The sequence below is a fragment of the Gopherus evgoodei genome, chromosome 3 (genome assembly GCF_007399415.2).
Source record: "Gopherus evgoodei ecotype Sinaloan lineage chromosome 3, rGopEvg1_v1.p, whole genome shotgun sequence".
Classification (NCBI taxonomy): domain Eukaryota; kingdom Metazoa; phylum Chordata; order Testudines; family Testudinidae; genus Gopherus; species Gopherus evgoodei.
The window spans coordinates 59,643,563-59,653,168 of record NC_044324.1 but is presented as its reverse complement, the minus strand read 5'-3'; positions in this window follow the sequence as shown (position 1 = coordinate 59,653,168).

Genomic DNA, 9,606 nt, shown 5'->3' with positions numbered 1-9,606 from the left:
TGGTGAAGTCTCTCAAGACTACCCAGGGAAGAAAAGTAGTGCTTAGGGGTGGTGGCAGCGATACCAGATCTAAGTTGGTAATTAAGCTTAGAAGTGTCCATGCAGGTCCCCACATCTGTACCCTAAATTCAGAGTGGAGAAGGAACCTTGACAGCAGAGCTTATGTGTCTCTGGTGATCCATTTAAGTTAAGAAAAAACTGGCAGTAACTTGCCCAGTGGTGTCCCTCTCTGAAAAAACTTCCCAGATAGAGGTGTGGACCTGATTTTCTTCTCATTTATATGGATCTAAATTAGGAGTAACTCCACTGACGTTTATGCAGCTTCCCCCATGTAAAACCAGTACAAGTAATAATAATAAATAATAATAAAACTTCTATCTTGTATAGTATTTTGTGTCCATATAACTCAAAGAACTTAAGAGGAGATGGAATGTTTTCACTGCTTTTGTAGAAACTAGATGTGTAGGACCAGAAACTGAAATCAGCAGTCAGGGCCTGACTACTAATACTGTTTGTAGGTCAACTTGATGGTGCAATTTATAGAAAAAAGATACAGGCACCCACTAGGGAAATTTCCTAGCTGGGGGCATTTTTTATGCAGCAGCTGCCACTGGAGAGGCTATATCATTTTTGGAGTTGGAGTTTTGGGATAATGAACAGTCACAACACTACCACCATCACAATCTTTACCTATCTGTGACAGAAAGTACATATACATATTATAATGAAAGTAATATTTGATCATTTTCATGCTACTTGGTCATTTCTTTATCTATTCTGTGAAGTGTCTAGGGATATAGATTAGTGTTTGATGAACTAGAAAAAATTGAAAAAAATTAAATATACTCATTAAAGAATTATATAAAATTACAATATAAGCAGTACCTCCCAAAGAGAAAGCAGTTATTTTATATCAGCTCTCTTTTCCTATCACACAATGGCACATTGCACAGGTTTGTTGTGGCTATCCTTCTAGAGACTTCACAAAGGGCATGTCTTCACTCAAATATTAGGTCATGTTAGAACACAATCTTGGGAAGCTGTGTTAACCAATGCAATGTCAAATGTGACTTTGTAGTCAGTGCAGACCAGGGCAAGTTAATTTTAAAATCATGTCATCCGGTTGTGGTTCTCCAGATCCAGATCCATTAAGGTTCTTTTATGGCAAGAACTCCAGGTAGTCCCGTGCAAACAGTGAGGTAACAAAGCTGTTACATGGATGATGAAAGGCCTGGCATGAAGCCTGATAATCACTGAAGCTAAGAAGGGGGTAGGGCTACCCAGAGGTCAGAAATAGGAACCATCCAGTAGAGGAACCACTCAGTTAAACTAGGGAACAGGGCTGTATGTGGGGCTATAAATAGATTTTCACTAAAGATTCTGGGAATATAATTATAGTAAAACATTTGTTATTGATGATCTCCTGTATTAACATGGAGCTTCCTTGCCCTAATAAAAGTTTGTTAGAGAACTGACATCTTGTTTTCTGACTTCATGCCCCTCTGTCACTGGGTACTGAGTTAGGGTAACCTCAGGAGATTAAAAGTTGGTAACTTTTGGAGTTAGGCCAGTTGGTAACTTTGATCCTGTGATTCGTAGTGATTAGTTAGTCCAAGGGCTAGTGGGGATATTGCAGTAACTTTTGGCTTCTGAACCAAGCTCTGGAAATGCTGAGATGAAGAAAATGTTGACAAGGCTCCCCAGCAAATTCCATGGGAAAGATCACTTTTCTTACAGAGAAATCACTCAACTAGCAGTTGAACAGTTAAACGAGCACAGTGTATGACAGAATAAAGGATTATGGTTTTACTGGCGAACTATTAAGTTTCTATGAATATCAATACCACCTTATAAATTATTAATGAATAAAGGCTAGATCATGAATCTTAGCATTTTAAAATTTTAATGAATTTTGTAGAGCAGAAAATTGTAGAGGTAAAGATTTTTTTAATTTTAATATGTAGTTCTTGCAATACAGGCAATACAAATATTTAAATACAATTTTAAGCTTTAATAATAAAAGCACATTCATCTCCCCAAAACTTAACAGGGATACTATTAAAACCACAGTAATATTTCATGCTTATTTCTGCGTGAGAAGAAATCGCTGCAGCTCAGTAGGAGTCCAGAGGGCTCACTTCCTCAGGACCCAGACCATGGCTATCGGAGATAGCTCAGTAGTTTGAGCATTGGCCTACTAAACGCAGGGTTTTGAGATTAATCCCTGAGGGGGCCACTTAGGGATCTGGGGCAAAATCAGTACTTAGTCCTGCTAGTGAAGGCAGGGGGCTGGCCTCAATGACCCTTCAGGATCCCTTCCAGTTCTATGAGATAGGTATATCTCCATATACATTCTTCCAGCTCAAGCAGACTGGATAAGATTTCATTCAGAACCTGCCCAAGCTGCTCCTTGGCCATCTGGAGGACTCTATATGAAATATTTACCTCCCACTTATAAAAAAGTGTGTGAAATTCATCCCTGTGCAGACAGCCCTATATTAGGCCTACATTCACCACTTAGATCCCACATAAGCCCACAAGCCACAGAGTCTGTCAAAAAGGCTTAAATAGTTCACAGGCTTGTGAGGGGTCTCAAGTTCAGGGCAACTGCACCTGCATTATCCCTCTGTGGCTCCTCAAAGGCATCACCTCTCTTGGGCACAGAACCTTATATCTCTCTGCTTCTTGACCAAGATTTTTCCAGGTTACACAGTTCCCTGACTAGACTTCGCTATGCCCAGGAATACTCCTGGGAGAATTTTGCACCAAATCATTAAAAATTCTGCACACAATATTTTAAAATTCTGCAAATTCTATTTGACAAAATAATACTACATAATCATACCAGTTTCAATTATTTTGGCAATTTATTTCAAAACACCTGTCAGCAATTATATCTGTAACAATACAGACACACACAGAAATCCCCTCAGGAGTGAAAAGTTAAAGAGAGTTATGACAACCTCTCTGTCCCCTCCCCATCCAGAGAGCAGTCGGGGAGTGAGGCAGACACCCACAACACCTCCCCCTAGAGCCCAGCTGCTGGCCCCCCAGCCAATACACCAGAACCCCTTGCCCCTGGGAGCCCAGCCATGCCCCCTCAACCCAGATACCCGCACCCCCCTGATCCCAGCCACAGGTCTCCCCCAATGCAGACAGTCTTCCTTCCCCTCCCCCAGAGTCCAGCCATGCCACGCTCAGACTACATATCTGCTCCCCTATCCCTCAGAGCCCAGGGATCCAGAGGAGAAACAGCCTGATGCTCGGTGCTAGGCTTGAGTGGGTATGCTGGGAACTACTGCTGCTAGGGACTCTCTAGCTCTCTTCCCCTCCTCCCAGCAGTGTCTTCTATGTGTGAGCTGGGCTCTGCTGGGTCCAGCAGTCCCTAGTGCCGGCCAGCAGCACTGCAGCCCATTTCTGTGGGGGAAAGGAAATTCTTCGTGCACAACATTAATATCTGCAAAATTCTGCATTGCGCAATGGTGCAGAATTCCCCAGGAGTACTGCAAGTCAGACTGCTTAAACAGGTCTGCATCTACACTTTCCTCTCTCTTGAAAGGCTATAAACAATGTGATTGCCAGCAGTTATGAGTTAGCGCACAGTTCTTTCTAAGCATGAAGCATTACAGAGAAAACATAAAAAGAATAATAAAATGTACTATAGGCATGCTAAAAGGTTATCAGAGATCATCTATCAGTTTTATGGGGACCACTAGGCTAAAGTCTTTCCACCCTTCACAGGAAAGATTATGCCCCCCCCCACCCTTGGATAGAGGTCCTGTCCATTTGCTGGATCAGAAAGAAGGCCCTGAGTCAGTTTAAGTTCAGGCTATTTACCCGCAAAGTCCTTTCTTTATTGGTTCAAACTGGATTCTCCAGAGACCAGTATATGCAAGCTGCTTCAGGTGGTGGTTTCTCTCTGGAGGTGTTATAACTTGAGAGAATTTGCCTAATCATCCCTCACTGTTCTTAATTCCTGGAGGAACTGTGGTTACCCTCCCACACATAATTACATACAATTCCTGGCCCACAATGATACATAAACTTAATACAGTAAGATTTATCAAATACATCGTAGAAAAATGCCATATCTGACACAAGAAGTTCTCTTTTATATAATTGTACAGGCCTGAATTTCTCCTTTGACAATCCAAGGAGTAAAATCAGTCCCTACCAACAAAGAAAGAAAGAAGGTGGGATGTACATAGAACATTGTTAAAAATGTAAACACATAAGTGGAAATCCAGCCCTCACCTTTGCAGCTGCAGAAGTTCCCCTGGCAGCAGAGCTGGGATGGTAACTTTGGTCAAAAGGAGAGGGATTTGGGGCCAGTGCAGAACCTTGTTCCATGGGGCTCACTGCAGGACAGTGTACTCAGGGGAAAGCTGAGCATAGGGCTAAACAGCCTGCCTCTGAATACAGCCTTTCGTCCTCCCACCCATAGGCGGCAAGTTATATGGGTCCATGGTGCGCTTACTGTGCTTTGGGGGACCCCGCGCTTCAGGTGGATGCAGGATCCAGAATGGCCTGGGGGGTAAGCGGGGGGCCTGGTGCTGGCATCAGTGAGCGACCTGGTCTCAGCCTGCCCCGCTCCACCGGAGGGGGTGGAAGCCGAAAGAGGCAGGGTGGGCACTTGGGGGAAGGGGTGGAAGGGGGATGGGAGAGTGCAGAGCAGGGGTGGACTGGGCCCAGGCTGCTCACTGCTGCCAGTGTTAGGCCCTCCACTAATTCCCCAGGTTGCTCTGGACCCTGTGTCCCCCTGAAGTGCGGAGCCCCCCAAAGCATGGGGCTCAAGGTGGTTGCCCCAGTCCATCCTACGGATGGGACAGCTCTGCCTGGACCCGGAGTCCCCCGAAGTGTGGGCAGGGGTGAAAGTAATTAACAGAATTTACCAGTACTGCCAGTGTCCTGTGGGGGCATGGCCTCATCTGGAAGAGGCGTGGCCTCAACCAGAAGAGGCAGGGCCTCTCAAGATTTAAAGGCCCTGGGGCACCAGCTGTGGCTGGGAGCCCCAGAGCCTTTAAATCAATGGGAATCCCAGCTGCAGAGGTGGCTAGGAGCCCCCAGGGCTCACTGGCAAATTAAAGGGTCCACGGCTCCGGCCACTGCAGAGCTCCGGGCCCTTTAAATCCCCACCCCAGTTCCAGCTGGGATTTAAAGGGCTTGGGGCTCCCGCAGCTGCAGGGAGCCTAGAGCCCTTTTAATCCCCGCCGCAGAAGCCGGTGCGGTCAAGCTTACTTTCACCTCTGAGCATTGGGTCCCCCAAAGCGCGGGACTCGGGGCAGTTGCCCCAGTCCAGTCTATTGACAGGACGGCTCTGCGACCCATTCTAGGCACCACCAAAAATTATACAAACCTGACACCCATGCTCCCACCCATGGTGAAACTGCTCTGGGATACTTCATTTGCTTCAGTGAAGCTGCTTTATGGCAAAAGGGAGTGAATTCCTTTTCCTTGGCACTTCCACATATTCGTCTGAGGCAGGATTTGGCTGTCATTGCAGTACAATGTAACTATCTTGCTGCTCTATACATTCTTAAAATAGGAAGTACTGGGAAAACAAAAACATAAGACTGGTCATACCGGGTTCATCTAGCCCAGTATCCTCCTGTCTTCCAACACTGGCCAACGCCAGAGAGAATGGACAGAACAGGTAATCATCAAGTGATCCATTCCCTATCATCCATGCCCAGCTTCTGGCAAACAGCAGCTAGGGACATTCAGAGCATGGTGTTGCATCTCTGTCCATTCTGGCTAATAGCCATTGATGTACCTATCTTCCAGGAACCTATCTAGTGCTTTTTTGAATGTATCATTTATTTTTAATAGTGCCCAATGTAATATGTGAGAACAGAAAGATCAAGTGAGCTTGATTCTTCCCTATCTTTTCATTTCATTGATTTATATGGGTGACCTTGTAAATGTGCTTTGTTGCAAGGCACGTGTCTGACTTTAAAGATGGGAAAGTTAAATAGCAAAAGCAGCATCTCTTCAGAGTGCCTATTCCCCTAAAATGATTATACTTGAATAATAGCTATTTCACTGTATTTTATTTAAAGCTATTATTTTCTTGACAGCTGTCGGCTGGAGCACATACACTAAAGCATTATACAATAATACAAAATGAAATTTAAGAACTCTGTTCAATGGAAAGTGTTATTTTAAAGGATTGGACAGTGTATTAGAAGGAAAGTCAGAACACTATAAGTCAAAGTCCATTTCTTCATTAATTCTCTCAGTTCACCCTTTCTGTGGGGACTTCAACTTGTTTTGAAATGGAGTCCAGTTAAGGTCTTTTTTCCCAGTACTGTTAGATATCAGCTTCAATTTTGTAATGATTACTTGGATTTAGTGTGCCCATTGCTCTAATACCCAAATTCCACAATTAATGCAGCTGACAGCTTTGCAGTATCCATCATTTGAGCTATTCAACCTTCATTTTGTTTAAATGAATTCTCTACAGGTCTCAGATGAACAGCTGAATCTGATCTTTTCAGCTGTGATTCTCTATATAAGACTTAATTCCGTCAGTGCATTCAATATCTTAATTTTGTTTCGAGAGAAGCAATCCAAGGATCTGCCTTCCAGAACCAGAAAGGAAATGGAAAAGATCATTACGTCAGAGCTAATTTGTTCATTTCATATAAGAACCACTGGCATTTCTGTTGAATCAGTGACAAATTTTAATAATTCCAACAAATGTTTAAAAAAGTTGCAAAGGGACACTAATCCTAAATTTATGTGAAAGCAGGTTTTGACAAAACTCCAAGATGCACAGAAGTATTTCCATGAGTCAGTATATAAATTCCAGCATTTATTTATAAAGAAACTTTCCAAATACTGTATTCCCCTAATTAGCAACTGTCAGACCTAGAAATGAACAATTTTTTTTTTATCAGAGCTGGGGGAAAGGGAGTTTGAGGAAGGGAGAGAGGAGAAGAACAAATGGTGAACAAACATAAAGAGGGAAAATATATTAGGAATTCTTTCAGTTTTCATTATCCATAATGATGTGAGTAACATAGGAGAGGAAATTAATGAATATCGTATGCTATATTTGTCATGGTCCACATCAGAGGCCTTCGCTTCAATCTCTGAGCCAGAATCTCAGCTAGTGTGATCAGCATAGTTCCACTGAAATCAATTTACATCAGCTAAGAATCTGACCCTTCTCTTCTTTCCCCCTCCCCAGACACCTGAACACAAAAACAAATAGTATTTGTGGGAGAAGCTGGAAGAGGCTGATGTATATATGAGAATGGTTGACCCCTCACATCCCACTGAAATCGTGGCACTACTTGCAATGGAAAGCAGTGATCATGTTTGCAGGAATGGGCCTTTAGTAAACTCAATGGGGCAGACACAACTCCATCTGTTCCTTTACGGTTTTTAGCACAGTGTAAACACCTAAATAACCGACCAACCAACCAACCACCCACCAATAATTTCCTTTTCCTGTTAGGCAAGTATCAACGCCATGTCATCCACGTGTATCAAAAATATGGTAAAATTTCTCACTATCTACAAAAATGCTGTCAGGAACTAAAATAAATGTTTAAATGCGTGGATCTGGAATGGAAGGAATTCCTATGCTATTGTATGGCAAGGCTGCTTCTCTCCTGCCTGCACTCAGAAGGCTGTTGGAACGCTGTCGTGCAGTAAAATGTTACCTTAGCAGTCAAGGGAAAGAATTCTACAATTCTGTAAACTAGAGATTTATATCAGCTGGTAATAAAATAGATGCACTGCAGGAGACAACCTCTGAGAATCAGAATGTTTTCTGCATTTCTTCCACTCCACTCCGGGCACTTTCCATAAATGCAATCTGGAAAGTAATACCTACATAGTAACAACAATTCTATGAGAAAATGAATGCTTCTCCTAAGGGAAGCATGGAAAAAGAGACTTGATGAATAATTATTTGGCTATAGAATTCATGCAGCAGTAGGGATATGCAGAAAGAACAGATAAAGACTGTGGCTAAGCCTTCTGCCAAACCATTTGGGGCAAATTTTGCTTTATGTTATACCAGAGCAGCTCTATCATTTGACTGCATATGGGTTTCACCAGTTTACCTGAGAAAAGAATTAGGCCCTGAGCTGTGGATCCCACCACCTCTCACAAGCTAAGCAAGGCCAGGTAAACACTTTACTGTAGCACATGAAATTAAGGTGTAAAAGCAAGCATACAGGGCAAAGCCCACAAGCCCCACAAACAGAGGCTTACAGACCCATTGCCTGTACCCCAGCAGTCATCTTCCCCTTGCCCTAGTACACACACTGGGGAAGTGGCACAGTGGGGTTCATACTACACTGGGGACACATATAAGAGATTAGGAGGTGTCAAACAGATAGCTAAGGGTTAATGTCTCTTTCACCTGGAAAGGAGTAACCTGAAACACCTGACCAGAGGACCAATCAGGAAACAAGACTTTTTCAAATCTGGGTGGAGGGAAGTTTGTGTGTGAGTCCTTTGTTCTGGTCTTCTGCCTGTACTCTCTCGGCTATGAGAGGATTTTTTTCTGCCTCCTGCTTTTCTAATCTTCTGTTTCCCAGTTGTAAGTACAAAAGATAAAATAGTGATTTATAGGGTTTATATTTTGTATTTACATGTGTGTACTTGCTGGAATGTGTTAAATTGTATTGAATAAGGCTGTTTATTCATATTTCTTTTAAGCAATTGACCCTGTATTTGTCACCTTAATACAGAGAGACCATTTTTATGTATTTTTCTTTCTTTTTACATAAAGCTTTCTTTTTAAGACCTGTTGGAGTTTTTCTTTAGTGGGGAACTCCAGGGAATTGAGTCTGTGCTCACCAGGGAATTGGTGGGAGGAAGAAGTCAGGGGGAAATCTGTGTGTGTTAGATTTACTAGCCTGACTTTGCATTCTCTCTGGGTGAAGAGGGAAGTACTTCTGTTTCCAGGACTGGAAATAGGGAGGGTGGAATTCCTCTGTTTAGATTCACGGAGCTTGCTTCTGTGTATCTCTCCAGGAACCCAGGGAGGGAACACCTGGAGGGGGGAAGGGAAATGGTTTATTCCCCTTTGTTGTGAGACTCAAGGAATTTGGGTCTTGGGGTCCCCAGGGAAAGTTTTTTGGGGGGACCAGAGTGCCCCAAAACACTCTAATTTTTGGGTGGTGGCAGCTTTACCAGGTCCAAGCTGGTAACTAAGGTTGGAGGTTTTCATGCTAACCCCCATATTTTGGACGCTAAGGTCCAAATCTGGGAATAGGTTATGACGGGGGGGCAAATCTTACGGTGCAGTGCTACTTAAATAAGTTGTTTAAATGACATTGGATAGACACATGTATCAAAACATATGCTAACTTTAAGCAAATAAATAATCTGTTGGAGTCAATGTGAACAAAGTTATGTAGGTGCTTAAGTTTTTGCTGGATCAGGACTTTAGTTACTACTTTTATGGGTTCAGTCAGAGGCGACACATTCAGGAGGGGCATCCCCCACCAAGTTGCTGCTTGGCTTGTACATGCTCACACGGACTGAGGAAGCTAAGTAAAATCTGCTGAAGCTGCTGCCCTTACTCTCCCCACGCCCCCATTTTCCACAGGTCTGGGTCATCTCTTGGTTCAGTTTTACAAATAC